The sequence below is a fragment of the Protopterus annectens genome, chromosome 14.part0, assembly GCF_019279795.1.
Source record: "Protopterus annectens isolate FY-2018-M chromosome 14.part0, PAN1.0, whole genome shotgun sequence".
In the NCBI taxonomy this organism is placed as follows: Eukaryota; Metazoa; Chordata; order Ceratodontiformes; family Protopteridae; genus Protopterus; species Protopterus annectens.
The window spans coordinates 1,077,787,458-1,077,803,720 of record NC_056748.1 but is presented as its reverse complement, the minus strand read 5'-3'; the positions used below and the strand labels follow the sequence as shown (position 1 = coordinate 1,077,803,720).

The window sequence follows — 16,263 nt, the reverse complement described above, 5'->3', positions numbered from 1 at the left end:
CAGATTTGATATGTGGTCAAATGAAATAAACTAAAAGAATAGGCTGCAGTGTTGTTGTCAGCTATTGGAGGGCATCTATTTTACCCATTCTGTTTTTTATATTCTAACACCATCTTCCTACCTGAAGCTTAAACTGAAACTTCTGCAAACCTATATCACAAGATAAAAAAAAATCAATCTCACTTTAATTAGTAAAGTTACTCAGGCAAGAATCATGTGTCACAATTGCTGACTTGTAGGAAAAGCTCAAAACACATGAATGGTTAAGTGGTTTGGTCTTAAGGCAGTCTACAAGTAAACGCCATGCAACTCAAACCTGTACATTAAAATGTATCAAGCTCGTGTTCTCCTTCCCGTGAACCTTCATTGAGCCAAGTTGGCTTTTAAATCTACACATTTCAACAGTGTTTGCAACACTTTTGTCCATAAGTAAATATGGAGTCTTGTTTGACATGTGACAGAATCAGGATAGGGGTGGGTCCTTAACTTCACCAGTCTGAAACAGTAGGCATAATGCTTCTTTTACAAAAATATCGTATTCCTCACCTACTTTGCTTCAGGAAGGATAGTTGTGCACAAGTATATTCACCATAACATTTGACCATTAAAGAATGACCACTGTAATACTAAAGGATAAAAAGTTATAACCTACCAACTTGTCTTTACTGCAGAAGTGATTTTTCAGTACTCCTGTATTCCCTATGAAGGCTTTAGCTGATTCCTTATCCAAGCTCCACAAAGCTTTTGGCATTCATTTATAAATAAGCTGTTTTTTTTCTTTTGGTTACTTTGTTAATTGGCATTTATGTTGTATACTGTGGCACCATGGAATCTTCTCTCTAAGTCCCTAATCATGCTAGTCCATGGGTTGCCGGCTCCCCTGTACTAACATGCAGGTGAAAGAGGACTGTGTATTGCACCTGTGGGTCATCACTGTTGTAAAAAGAGGGGCTAAGGTTTCCTAAGTTATCTGCTTGTACCTCTAGTATGTGCTGTCATAATTCTTATAAGGATACTTGTAATGAGTTATGGTTGCTGGCACATGCCCCACCCGGGGACCATGGACAGCAATATTCTCAGCATATTGCTTGCCAACCCAACTCCAGCTGTTCTTCTCAACTCTAGCCTCCAGCAAATCAAATCTACCAGTAAACCAGGTTCATATGCCAACCCTAACTCCCACTCAAGAAAGGTAAATGGATATAGGCCTAATTTTCCCTTTTCTTCCCCTGCCAGCTTCAACACATGCCCGAGCCACTTATCATGATGCAGTTAAGTCATAGTCAGGGCTTTATCCCTCTGAGCCATGAAGCTAGCTATGCTACAAAGCCTTGTTCAGTTCAATGAACCCCTTGGTGCCTATAGAGAATTGTGTCTGTCAAGCTATTTTCTTAACAATAGTGGAAAGTCTATATTTATAGTAAGCCAAGAAAACATGTGAAAAACTGAATGACAACTAAAAATAACTGTTTAATAGTCCTTGAAGAGTGAATTTCTTTACTGATGGTTACTGTAATGGTAAATATCAGCATCTGAGTAGATTCCCAAGCAGTACTATCACACTCGCATGAATTGGAGTGTTACAAAATTCAGTGTAGCACGGCAAAAGCCTGTCCGACCTCTGGACTGTGATCCAACTTGTAGTATTTACTGAATACATAAACTTTAGACGATATATAGACTATGCAGCAACTTCTAAATGTTCTTGTGCTGAAACATTCCTGCAATTTATTTCTTATGTTGCTTTTAGTAGATGGTGTTCTTACTTTTGCTTTGTAAAGCTTTATTATATTTGTTATAACAAAGAAAATACACCAACTATTTTTGATAAAATTGGTTCATCACCATATAGGCTGGCTTTCCCTTCATTTAATGAAAGGGCTTTAAATTCAGTTTTTACCCTTTATGCTGACCCCCACCTTCTCCTCAGTCACTTGGCTTACCAGGTACGCCTTTCCTCCCCCAGCCTTACCGTAACTCATACCCAGGGCCTGTGAGGAGATTAGGGTTCCTAGTGTAACATGTTGTTTGTGGAGTTTTTTCTAATTCTGCTCTAACTTTTCTCCCCAAGTGTACTCGTCATACATCCGGGGCAAAAATGCAGTAGTGATGTGCTGACTTACTATCGCCCCTCCATGACAACTAAACCAATGTCAGGGATTGGACACAAGGTGCACACCCTCACCCCATGATGGGCATGCCCATACGTCCTTGCCAGTACCTCAGATACCCAAACCATTCTGCAAGCCGAGTGAGCTGGTAGTAGTCAAGGCTTTATCCTTCTATGCCATGCCATATTAACTGAAACAGACAGTGGATCAGTCTTTCACATTTCTTTGATTCTTCTAGTAGAAGTCATCAGTGTGCTCCCCCCGATTTTGTAGCAAGCATAAGTGTCAATTGAAAATACCAGTTAAGAAATACTGTTACCAATTTGGGCATGAAAGGTGGGCTAGATGTGAATATGACTTTTATTATGAAATCCAAGTAAAGATTTTGCACTTGAGGACCTGTTTCTTTGAAGTTCCCATGTTGGATGGAACAGCCTCTGGAGAAAATACTTCTTAGGAAAGAAAGGAAATAAACATATTCTTGAGTAATAGGTATTTTGGGAGGTCTTAATGTGAAACTCTAAAGGAAAGATTTTGAAGATGAATGTGTTATAATCTTTATGAACATTGGCAAATGAGCTTTATGGAAGCATGGACTTCAAAGGCTGAATATACTGACAGATTCAAAGTTTAGATATCCGGTCTGTGTGCTAATAGGTTCAGTGTTTCTGTCTCGTGTTACTTTCACAAGATGTTTCTGAATCAAATTAAAGAAAGGGAAAACATACATTAAAACTGAATTCCATCTGAAGGAAAAAGCATCTTAAGAGAACAAATTATTTTCACTTCACTCAATTTTCTTAGAGACACAGAGATCTGACATCCATTTATGAGTCCTTGTTATATTCCTGTTTAGCTACCCCCATTTGATTCTACAGAGCTAGCATATCGGGCTACTGAATGATGCAACTGAATTGTATTGTCTTTCCAGAATTTTACTCCCTCGTTACACAGTTGGAATAACCAGGTTCATTACTGTATGCTTACATATCACATTAGAATAGAATTGTTTTTCATTTGTAAATGTCTCGGCTGAAAACTATAATTAAAGACCATCAAAGCACTGTATCCTGGTATCATTTTTCAAACTAATGTTCTCCTTGTTGAGACCAGTCGTTTTATACTGACAAGATTGGAATACACTTCCCGTGATTTCTCCTGTCCACCTGGTGAATCTGGGCATACTGGGGCAATGCAGCAATTGTCTCATGTACACAGACAACCCTATCCTCCTACCACCCAACACTACAACCTGTGAGAGATGCACTTATATAGCCAAAATGGAAGCAAAGCTCTCTCCACCCAAGATTGTGCTAGACAGTCAAGAGGAGAAGGTTAACACCCACACTACACCTCAAGCAACACATAGCCCTTCTAAACCCACACCACCAACACCCACCTATAGCAACACTAAATCCACATATGCAGAGGCCCTTAACTGTAACCTACCCAAGCAACAAGGACCTCTGAAGCTGAAACGCAAACAAACACCAATCACAACCAAAGTGTCACATAGTTCAAAACACCTGTGTGCCACCCAGCAACAGCCCCTAAGGCAAGACAATGTACCTAACACTTTAGTCATAGCTGACTCTATAGTCCAGCACACTGATGTCCCTCTCACCAGGTTGAACAAGGAGAAAATTACAGTCAGCTGCCTGTCGGGTGCCAGGATCCACCACATAACACATGCACTCAAGTCACTCCACAACAAGTACAAATATGACTCTGTCATTGTCCATGTTGGAGTGAATGACTTCAGATGTACCTCCCTAGACTACATAAGAGAGACATGGAAGAGCTCTCGCATCATGTGGCCCAGGCAGGTATGACCCTAGCCCTGAGTAGCATCCTGCCTTCGCCCAGAATGATACCACAATATAAGGACAAAATGATTGACTTCAACAATTGGCTAAGCATCTGGTGTCATTCAAAGGGGATCCAGTATCTGTCTGCCTGGGATGACATGATTGACAGACCACGATGCTTTGCCAGAGATGGTCTGCACCTGTCACCTCTGGGATTCAGGTTACTGGCTAAGGCTCTTGTCACCCCTATAGTGCCTTTTTTAGGCAAAGTTCAAAGAACAAAACCACCACCATAACAGGTACAAGCATGCAAAATCTGAAGGTAATGCTACTCAATGCTAGAAGTCTAAACCTCAAAATGCACTCTCTTGAGGCACTCCTAAACATGGAGAACATCGGTATCTGTGCAGTAAATGAGACCTGGTACAAGGCTCCAGAGAGCACCCCTGCAATACCAGGCTACAACTCTTACAACACTTTTCGGCCACCAAAGCAGGACCGAAACATTAAAGTTGGAGGAGTGTCAATATTCACCAGGAATATTCACACCACCAGGCTAGTTGCCCAACACAATGCGTCTGAAATTCTCCAGGTGCAACTAACACTAGGTAAGACTGCAATCCGAATTGTAGCTTGCTACAGATCCCCCACCATACCCCAAGATTCTGACTACACCTTTCTAAACATACTGGAAAATATTAAGATAGAACCAAACACCTTAATACTGGGTGATTTTAACTACCCTGCCATTAACTGGGAAAGCTACTCATGTACCAACACCTTTGCCCAACGGTTCTTGGAATTAATAAATTCCAACACCCTGGATCAACTAATCCATAGTCCCACCAGGGACTCCAATATCCTAGACCTGGTCATTACCAACATGGGAAATCAATGCTCCACACCTATGGTCACCCCCTAGTTAGTCACGTCTGACCATAAGCTAAACACCCTTAACATCCGCATCCCACCCCCACCCTCCAGTAAGGAAACCTCCATAAAAAACTTCTCCAAAGCCAACTTCATGCTACTCAAGTCACAAGTGACAAACGTCATGACACCCATGCAGACGGGAGCTGACAGTTCAACTGCTGAATCCTTCACTAAGGCACTGTACCAGCACATCCACTCATGCATAAATCGTGCCATCCCAAATAGAACCAAGATGCTCTCATCCAAAAAAAAGAAGCCAATCTGGTGGTCCCCTGCCATAAACAAACTTTACAACAAAAGGAAGAAACTGTTGCAGAAGAGGAAAATCCCAGGATGCAAAAAACTTCCTTACCAGCCTCAGTAAGAAACTGAGATCCCTCCTCAGTAAGAAACTGAGACCCCTCATAAAATCCTCCAAAGCTAGTTATGAAAATAAAATTGCCAAAGATTCCAAAGACAACAACAAGGCATTCTATAACTATGTCAAGAATGTAAATGGCAATGCTCACATCTGCTCTGAGCTAAAACAGAATGGCATTAAATATACTGATCCCAAGGATATTGCCAAAATCCTGGCAGATCGATTCAGTGCCAACTTCACCCCCCTCTCACCCCCTAAATGGCCCATCTCAATACCGGAAGATTGCCAAATTCTGGTAATAACGGCCACACAGGTAAAAAAAGCACTCTCCAAAGCTTAGAATACAGCATCCATGGGACCAGATGACATCCCGGGCTGTGTACTACATGAACTACAATATGAACTGGCACCTCACCTAAGTGTCATGTTTAATCATAGCCTCACCTCAGGTTTCGTGTCCACTGAGTGGCGCACAGCTACAGTTATCCCACTCCACAAGAGGGGATCCACCTTGGATCCCGGAAACTACCATCCCATCAGTCTGACAAGCCTTATCTGCAAGGCCATGGAGCGTATTATCATGAAACTTATAAACAAAGACATTGGCAACCTTCAAACACTGGACCCCACCCAGTCTGGGTTTGTGAAGGGCCGATCTTGTCTCCTGAACTTGATTGACTTCTCCAGAGCCATGGACAAGGATAAGGTGGTCCACACAGCCTATCTAGACCTTGCCAAAGCCTTTGACACCATCCCCCACTCTGGAATCATAGATAAACTTACTAAGCTGGGCATTAATCCCTATGTCACCCAATGGGTTGCTAACTGACTTACTGATAGAACCCACACTGTAAAAGTAGCCAACTCCAAATCCAGCTCCAGACAAGTGACAAGTGGAGTACCTCAGGGTTCAGTCCTGGGACCGCTCTTGTTTGGCATCTACTTCTCTGAAGTACAGGCCAATACTAAGGGACTCTGGATAACAAAGTTTGCAGATGACTGCAAACTGGGAGCCATTATTGAATCCCCAAATGATGTGGACACTCTACAAAAGGGCCTTACAGAAACAGATGCTTGGTGCGAGAGCCATGGGCTCAAGCTCAATGCCAAAAAATGTATAGTTATCCCCTTTGGGAAAAAACATGTATCTGTGAATTACCATATAGGTGGCAGTACACTAAACACCTTAAGTTTGATAAGAGACTTAGGGACACAGGTGGACAGTGGTCTCACCTTCAATAACCGCATCGTCACAATAGTCAGGAAATCCTTATATGTGGCACACCTCATCACTAAGGGCTTTTCATCCAGAAAAAAGGAGGTCATTGTCCCACTGTACTCATCCCTCATTAGACCCATTATAGAATACAATGCCCCGTTTGGTATGTACCTCTCAAGACATCTGCAACAACTGGAAAGGCCACATAAATACCTCACTAAAAGAATCACAGGCCTAAAGCAGATGCCCTATGCTGACCGCCTTAAAAAACTCCAGCTATACTCTGTCACATATCATCTACTCAGAGGCGATCTTTGCTTAACATACAAGGCCATGTCAAACCCAGAGCTGTTGGACATGCTACACTTAAAGAAATCCCAATCCCTCAGAGCCACACGCTCCAGGGATCTAAACCTTGTCATCACAATAAACAAAACATGCTGGAGGGATAGGTTCCTGACCCAGAGACTCCCCAGACTCTGGAATAGATTGCCCATACATGTCAGAGTGCCTCTTTGGTCCTCTTCAAAAGGAACCTTGACGATTGGATGGGAGAAAGGAAATACACCCCGGGGGTCATGTCAGTCGCCCTGCTAGACAGGGTCCAGGGAAGTAAATAGTGTGGGAAGAAATAGCCAGGGAATTGTTACGGCTAGGCTTGTATAGGCCCTAGGGCTGATAGCCTAGTACCAGCCTATTAACCTATGAACCAGCCCATGCTCCAACGAGATTATAGATAACACAAAGTCTGAATGGATGTAATTCCCACTGGATATGCTTATTAGGCAAGTCCACCATAGGAATTAATTTTTCATGTAATCAAAAATAGAAATAATCATTTACACAAATGATACTTGGACTGATGCCAGAGATTTCTGAGATACTGTTAGGATTCCCTCAATTTAATATCAGGAAGAAAGAAGATGAAGCAAAATTATTTATATCTGAGAGCTTGCAGGAATTGTTTTGCTGTGATCTCTTTAGGAATGTCTTATAGGACTACATAATTTGTTTACCCTTTTTTTTTTTTTTTGTTTTGTATAAGAAAAATCTCCAGCAGAACTGAATTGTTCATTTTTACTTTTATAGTTCGTTTTATTTCCTTATTTGATTAGCTAAGAGAGACAAGATAAACCATTTTGCATTTTTATATTTTATTCCCATACTCAGAGAGATACATTTTGTAATCTTTAGTAATTTGCAGAAATCTAGAGACTGAGAGAATAAAAGCTGTTCTAGTCAACTGGTCTTCAGTCTTTTTCACTGTTAAGCAATCGTCCAAATAGGGAAAGGAATACAGTTTTGCTTTTTTTTATTGTGCAAACACTGGGAGGTAAAGATTTGCTAAATACTTGGGTCTGAGAATAATACAAACAGCAGAATTAAAAAAAAGATGCATTGTTTTGGAACCTCAACACTTCTGTGAAAAGAACTCACTAGCATATGAAGATAGACATTTTCTATATCAATGGCGGTCATACAAAAATCTCGCTCTTTGAAAGAAAATACATGTTTCAGAGTTACTGTCCTAAAATATTTCATGTATAAAAATGCAGTTAAGATGGACAGATCTTGAAATGGTTTTATATATATATATATATATATATATATATATATATATATATATATATATATATATATATATATATATATATATATGTACACACACACACACACACACACATATACACACATACATACACACATATAGATTGATAGGTGTGTACTAGGCTAATGGCCCTGGAGCCCTTACAAGCCTAACCCATGGGATTACCCTAGCATTGTGCCATCCGACCTTAGTTCCCAGTGCCTCTGTCGAGTAAAGCCACTGGAGTGATCCCTGGGGTGAATTTTCTAGTTCTCATCCACTCAAGATTTCTCTTGAATAGGGCCAGCGAGGTGTTCTGCTCAGCATGTATGTGAAGGCTATTCCATAGCATGGGCAGTCTCTGGGTTATGAACCTGTCCCTCCAGCATGTTCTGTTGATTGTGGTAATGAGGTTGAGGTGTCTCTGCAACATGTGGTGTGGAGGGATTGGAATTTCTTTAGATGCATTCATTTCTAACAGAGCTGGGTGAGACATGGCTTTGTAAGTAAAGAAGAGATCGCCTCCAAGTAAGCAATATGAAACAGAGAATAGTTGGAGTTTTTTTGAGTCTATTCAGACAGGACAAATGTTTAAGGCCTATGATCCTCTTTGTGAGGTACTTTTGCAGCCTCTGCAGTTGTTGCAGGTGTTTAGTGAGGTACATGCCAAATGGGGCATTGTACTCAATTACTGGCCTAATGAGGGACGAGTAGAGGGAGATTAGGATCTCTTTCTTCCTGGATGCAAAACCTTAGTAATGAGATGTGCCACATAGGACTTTCTGACCATGGTGGCAATGTGGTGGTCAAAAGATAGGCTGCTGTCAACCTGTGTTCCCAGATCTCTTAACACCATTTGTGTTCAGTGGACTACCATCAATGTGGTTAATTCATGGGAACCGGGTTTTTCCCAAAGGGGATGACGACACATTTTTTGGCATTGAGCTTAAGGCCATGGTTCTGACACCAGTCGTTGGTCTCAGTGAGGTCTTTCTGTAGGATGTCAACATCACTTGGGGAGTTAATAATAGTTCCCAACTTGCAATCTTCTGTAAACTTTGTCAGCCAGAGTCCCTTCATGTTGGCCTGGACTTCTAAGTAGTAGATAAACAGGAGAGGACCCAGGACCAAACCCTGTGAGACTCCACTCGTGACTGGTTGGCAGTCTGTCTTGGAGTCAGCTACTTTCACACTGTGGGTTCTACCTGTGAGTCAGTTTGCAACCCACCTAGTGATATAGGGGTTGATGTCCTAGCTTGGTAAGTTTTTATATGATTCCTGAATGGGGAATGGTATCAAAGGGCTTGGCCAGATCAAGGTAGGCTGTAAGAGCCACTTTGTCTTCATCCACTGCTCTGGTGACTGACTCAAAGAGGTTGACCAAGTTGAGCAGGCATGATCTACCCTTCACAAAATCAAACTGTGTGGGATCCAGAGTTTGGAGATTCCCTATATCCTTGTCTATTAGTTCCACGATGATGCGTTTCATAGCTTTGCATATCAGACTCATCAGGCTAATGGGGAGATAGTTCTCAGGGTCTGTGGTCGCTCCTCCTTTGTGGAGAAGGATGACTTTAACAGTGCACCATTCTGTAGGGACAAAGCCTGAGGTGAGGCTGTGATTAAACAGGGCACACAGTTGAGGTGCCAGTTCACTCTGTAGTTCATGTAGAACACAGCCAGGGATATTGTCAGGTCCCATAGAAGCTGTATTCTTGGCCTTGGACAGTGCTGTTTTAACCTGTGCAGCAGTAATACTGGGGGCCTGTCAATCTGCTGGTATTGTGACTGGTCCTTGTGGGGGGGGGGTTAAAGTTGCCAATAAATCTGAATTCACTGTATTAGATGTTGTTTCAGTGTTTGGAAACTTCAGCTTCTACTTTTCTTTATACAAATCCTGTACTAGAACTGCAAAATGTATCTGCAGAAGTCAGTGCGGCATTCTCTGCAAGAAAACAGTCTAATCAAAATCGTCCAAGCAGTCTCCTACACTCACTCATGGGCCTACACACACACGCACACACAGACACTCCAATTGGCAAAAGATCTAAATGCAGTACTGTCAACTTTGATTATTATAACTGTCTATTTATGTATTTATTTTGATTTCACGTTTGCCAGGAGTGTCTGAATAGGCTAGTAATCCATTTTCAGTGGAGACCTGGAGAGAAAGGTTCCAATTATGCAACATTACAATAGAACACATAAGATTAACATGTATTTCAGCATAGTTATATATAGCAGATATTACAAAATAAACACAATTTCAATTTATACAATTTAAAATGCTTTTTGACATCATAATAGAAGAAAATGGCATTTAAGGGGGTCAGGTAACCATAGCAGAAGTTAGATACATGTCGTTTTCAAGTACTGAGAGTGCTCAAAACCTGAATGTTAGGGTAACATGATGTGACTTGAGATAAAGGCAGAAAAAAAATGAATGGTAGTTGTAGATCAGTATGTATGTATTTACCTTTAAGAAGCTATCCAAGGGCTTTCACAAGTGCATAAATACTGAGCATGTGTCCGCCTGACTGACATTTTGTAGTTAGCTGTTGAGATGTAAGCATGTATGTATTTAAGGTCTGTCTGCGAACTAGTTTGTTCGTACTTTATGATGCTGCTATCCATCCTGATGTGTTTCTATTTATTAAGTAATCTAAATAATCCCCCCACCTGCTTGTCATTAATATTAGAGAAGGGCGAGTGACATGGTGCCAGAAGTGGGATGTCTAAAGGACATGGAGTCAGAACCGGCATATCCAAAGGGCATGAAATTAGATGCGGCATGGCTAAAACTACTTAAGGCACTTGCTTAGAATTGGAGGAATATACAGCAGTGAATCATCCCTAAAATGTGCAGACTTCACAAAACAGGTCAGAAACAATTAAAGATATTAAAACATGCTCAGCACTATTTCTTTTTCATAAAATATGAAACAGGGCATATAGAATGTTCTAAATGACATTCGCACAAACCGATATGTGCGATATTGATATTAAAATTACTACGGAAAATGTTTGAAATAAAGTCCGAATTGTATAAAATGAATAAATAAAGAAAACCGCATTTTTGCAAAGCATGTATTTTGAGCAAAGATATCAGAGTTATCACAAGTGTATAAAGTGTTTGCATGTTTGTGCAGTGTTACAGTAAAGCCATTTTGTAAAAGTGCAGCCATTACAGGGTATATTTTTGCAAAGTGCAGTATTTCAAAGTTTATTGTGCATTTGAATGTTGTTGCAAGCTCACAGAACATTTTGCACATAATTACAAGGGCCATATTTTCAGTGTGTTTGTGCGTACTATGCTGACATGGCAAACAGATTTTGAAAACCCAGTGCATTTGTGTTTGACAGTAATATTGCTGAGAACTGGAGAGAGCTTGAGCAAGAATACGACATTTTCATACAGGCTGCATTTTCTGACAAAGATAACTGTACAAAGGCATTTATTCTGCTTAATTTAGCTGGGCAGAAGCTAAAGAAAGGGAGCGTTCATTTGTGTGTGCACCTGCTATCTATACAGGACAGGGAGAAAAAACAGTCATATTGCGGTACTGTCTGAGTCAAGGGAGGACCCAGAGTGCTTAAAACATAAATTTAGAGAAAGCACAACCTCCAGGCAGATGTTACAATGGAAAGGCACTTATTTTACACAAGGGATCAAAAGCCTGTTGAAACTTTTGCAGCATATACAACTGACCTGAGAAATAAAGCTAAAATGTGCAGATTTATCTATTTTTAGTTTACATTTGTTAACCAGGATAGTCCATCTGGGTATGAGCCCATTTTGAGTGAAGGACCAGGGAGAAAAGCTCCATAAAACAGTACTTACATAGGCAATGAAATAAAAGGAAGAAATATAGTAATATTTTGAAGTATAAATATACATCATCATCATTACATGCAACATCAAATCTATAGGATAAAAATAATATACACTCATACAAAAAACATCAAATTGTTAGGACAGAAGGTAAAGGTTTTTAGTCAGGATTAAAGTGGACAAGAAAGAGGAATGGGTTAGAAGAAAATATAGCAGATAAGGAAGTGGGAGGGGGGTTAAAGACAGTGGAAAAGACATATAAGGAAGAGACGACCCTGGGTTGATATAGGAGCAGATCTAGTGGCTATACAAGTCGTCCTTTAGTTTTTTTTTTAATGGAGTTATATCAATGACATGCAATATATGTTGGGGAATAGAGTTCCAGATTTTAGAGATATAGTGGGAATAGAGGGAATCCCAGCCCTGTTGTTACTTTTGGAGACTTGCAGGAGGGTTTTATGTGTAGATCGAGGTGACAAGTGTTATTACAGGGCTTAAGTGTTGTAATGCTGGGATTCTGTCAGGCTGATTTACTAAGTGGTGTGTAAAAATGCATAGAGTATAGGTTAGGTAATGAGGGTTACTTGGTTTTCCAAGTACAATAAACCATGGTTGTATATGTCATGTTCTGAAACAAAGCAGCATATACTTACTTTTGCATAGAGTAACCAAGCACATTTCTGGGCAGAGTACACTACCAGTTTGGATCAGTACACAATTACATACCTTCGTTGAAGGTTGTGCGTCAGGCCTGGCAAGCCAGTACGTAAAAATCAACTGTCAATCAGTGGCAGACCGGAGTTCCGCTGTGGCGACCCCTAACCGGGAAAAAGCCGAAAGACACAAAGAAACACAATTAATGATAATACTACTTTCCTCAGACCCTATTCACTGTCTGAAAAGTATGCACTTAGCACTTCAACCTCTCCAACAAGAGACAGTAGCAATGTAGAGAAAGGAATTGTCTGGATACCAGCTAGCATATAATACAGGTCTGTAATTAAACAATTATAGTTTAAGAAGTGAAGCTCTGTGATGGGCATGACAGCTTAGCACACTATGGCCTGATAAGACATCTGTGGCCGTGTTCATAGCCAGCATTCAGAAGCAATCCCTACACGAAAAAAAAAAAATCTTTAGCCAATGATGAGGGAAAAACGGACATCTTAGCAGAAAACAGGTGTCTGAAGATTTGGTGATTTAAGGGATGAGTTGATAAAAAACAGACGTGTGGCATAAAAATGATGCTGTGAGAAAAATTTTGCTTCGTGACAGAGATTTAACTTTGAATAAGGTCATTGAGATTTGTCATATATGAGCTCACAGAAAAGCACACAAATACACTTACAAATGAGAGATGCATGCTTCCAGTAACTTCTAATGACCATGTTGATAGTATGCAGCATGTGGTTAAAAGAAACAGGCCCAGGCACATGGCAGCAATTGTAACCCATACAGCACTCATTGATAAACTCCAGAACTTTCCAATAAATTCCAGAGTTCGCACAGTTTCAGTAAAACATGAGTGAGCCAGCAAACTCAAAGCATATGGGTGCAAAGCTAGTTTCATTGTCATAGTTGCGGTGGAAGTCATGAATCTAAAAGGGAAAAATGTTTAGCTTTTGGTCAACAGTGCCACAAATTCAGTAAATGGAATAATTTCAAAAGGTTTTGTAAATTAAAAGGCCCACATTCTTATATTAAAAGGGAACATTTTAAGAAATTAGTTGATCAGTTAGACAGTTGTAACCCTACTTTTTATGTTGACGGTGTGTCAGTGATTCCTGAAACAGTTAATGCAGTAGATTTAAGGCAAAGAATGAAGTATTTTGTACTGTTTGAATAAATGGCAAACCCACAGAGCTCAAAGTTGGTACATGTTCCAAGTGCAGTGTTATGTCAGCACCAACATTTGCTAGAGTGCGTCATGGTGAAAGGCTTGATTTGGCAAGGTGTGCGAAGCTTGTTGCTTATGGTGGTGAAAAAATTCAGACTGAAGGCTCAGTAGTCCTTTCATCTTACTCTGATGGGAGATGTTACGACTTACTTTATGTGGTCAAGCGGCAAATCCAGTCATTATTAGGGCTCAGAGACAGTTTGAAAATGTGACTGCTTTCATTTAATAAGGAAGTCCAGCATGTTAGCTTAAAAAAAAACACTACTCTAATTTTGCCTAGCACATTTTTTTAGGTTCATAGATAAGTACTAGGCTATCGGCCCAAAAGCCTATGTAAGCCTAGCTAACAAGGTTCCCTGGGCTTACGCCAGCCAAGAAAGTTATTTTCCTGTGCCACTGTCGAGCAGACACACAAGTGAAAGTTGGCTCAAGTCTGGAATAAACTTGCCTAGGTAGTTGACTGTGCTAAGAAGTGTTAAGTGCTAAGAATGCTAACTTTTTCTACCTATGCTGATCTTTTCGAAGACAAACTAGGCAAGCTTCCAGTTGTGTACTCCATGAAGTTAGACCCAGAGGTCAGTCCAGTTATCAGGACAGCATGCAAAGTTCCAATAGCCATGCAGGGCAGATAAAAGGTGGGATTTGTCCAGTTGAAACGCCAAATGAATGGGTATCTTCCATGGTGGTAGCGCATAAGAAAAGCTCAGATGACATCAGAATGTGTATTGACCTATGAGATTTGAACAAAGCACTTAAAAGACCTCATCATCCAATGTGCACAGTCAAAGAAGTCACAGCCTTGATGCCAAATGCCACTAATGTTTTCTGTCTTAGATGCAGAGAGTTAATTTTGGCAAATTCAGCTTGATAAAAAAAAAATCATCAGGTACATATTTTTGAAATGTCATTTGGGATAAATTCTGCAAGTCAAGTCTTTCAACATGCAATGGAGCAACTTTTTTCTGGGTATCCTTGTGCTATTATAGTAGACGACATACTAGTAGGTCATCATGAAGAAGCTGAACATGACAAACTTCAGAAAAGTTCTAGAAAGGGCACGTCAAGTGAATCGAGCTCAATCCACACAAATACAAATTCAGGCTACAAGAAGTTACCTATGTTGGTCATTTATTTACTAGTACAGTCCTATGACCAGACCCTTCAAAACAGCCATTCTCAAGATGCCAGCTCCAGACAATGTTCAAACCCTGCATTGTTTTCTTAGCAGTCAACTACCTAGGCAAGTTTATTCCAGACTTAAGCCAAAGTTTAGCACCACTTAGAGAGCTGACAACGATGTATCCTAGTCTTGGTTAGAGCAACACCAAAGAGCATTTGATACTCCAAAACAGAGAATTGCTAGTCACCAACTTTCAGATACTATGATGTTCACAAGTCAGTTGCACTTTCCTGTGAAACTTAGAAATTTGGTCTTGGTGCAGTTATACTACAAGAGGATCAACCTGCTGCTTATGCACTGAGAACTCTTACCCAAACTGATGCCGTAGCCCAGCCTGGGAAGAGCTTTTGGCAATTGTGTTGCCCATTCGCAGTTCCATGATTATGCTTATGGTAGACCTGTCCGGACTGACACCGACCAGGCCTGTCCAGACTGACACCGACCACCAACCTAGTCACTATCTTGAGAAAGCCAATGCCTTCTGCTCCAGCCCGACTGCAATTCATGATCTGAGACTGCAAAAGTACAATTTCAATCTTGTCTACAAGAAAGGCAAACTTCTTTATCTTGCTGATACCTTATCCAGATCCAGAAATACCACAGAACAGCACTAGAATGAGAACCTTCATTTTGAAGTCATGGAAGTCAGAAATTTTTCTTCCATATGTCTTGACGAGTTGAGAAATCAGACAGCCACAGATCCTGTTTTACAAAGGGTCAAACACTATCAAATAAAGACGGCCATTAATGCAATCTAGTTTACCTTAAGAAGTGCAACCTTATTTTCCATACAGAGATTCGATTTTGTCTGCCAAAGGTATCATTATGAAAGGTCTGAAAGTAATTGTTTCAAAGTCTTTGCAACCACAGTACATTGCTATATTGCATTGCCCCAAGAACCGAATCTACCAAAAGAAGGGTGAGTACTAGTATTTTGGCCTTCTATGACAATACATTGAGAGAGCACTTCCATTTTGTTTAGTGTATAAGTACTAAGCCATGAAACAGAAAGAACCACTTAACCAGATTCCAGACCTACCTTGGTTGACAGTAGCCACTGTTTCTTTGAGTGGAATAGTCAACATTATTTGGTGTCAGTAGACTTTTACTCCAATTGGTTCATACTGAACTACTTCCCACCTTAGCATCCAGTACTATTACTGAGATGAAGCATCATTTTGCTGTTCATGGGAGTCTGCACAAAGTGATTTCTGACAATGGCACACAATTTACAAGCCAACAGATCAAACAATTTGCTGAAGAATGGGACTTTTCTCATGTCACAAGTAGCCCTGAGTAGTGCAAAACAATTATTAGAGAAGTCAAAATGAGAC

The 16,263-nt window shown here is 40.5% G+C and overlaps 1 protein-coding gene across 2 annotated transcripts in view; it reads right to left on the bottom strand.

The window, feature by feature from the left end:
* KNDC1 (kinase non-catalytic C-lobe domain containing 1) overlaps positions 1-16,263 on the bottom strand; it is a 1,471,539-nt gene that overhangs the window by 964,025 nt on the left and 491,251 nt on the right. The window lies entirely within an intron of this gene.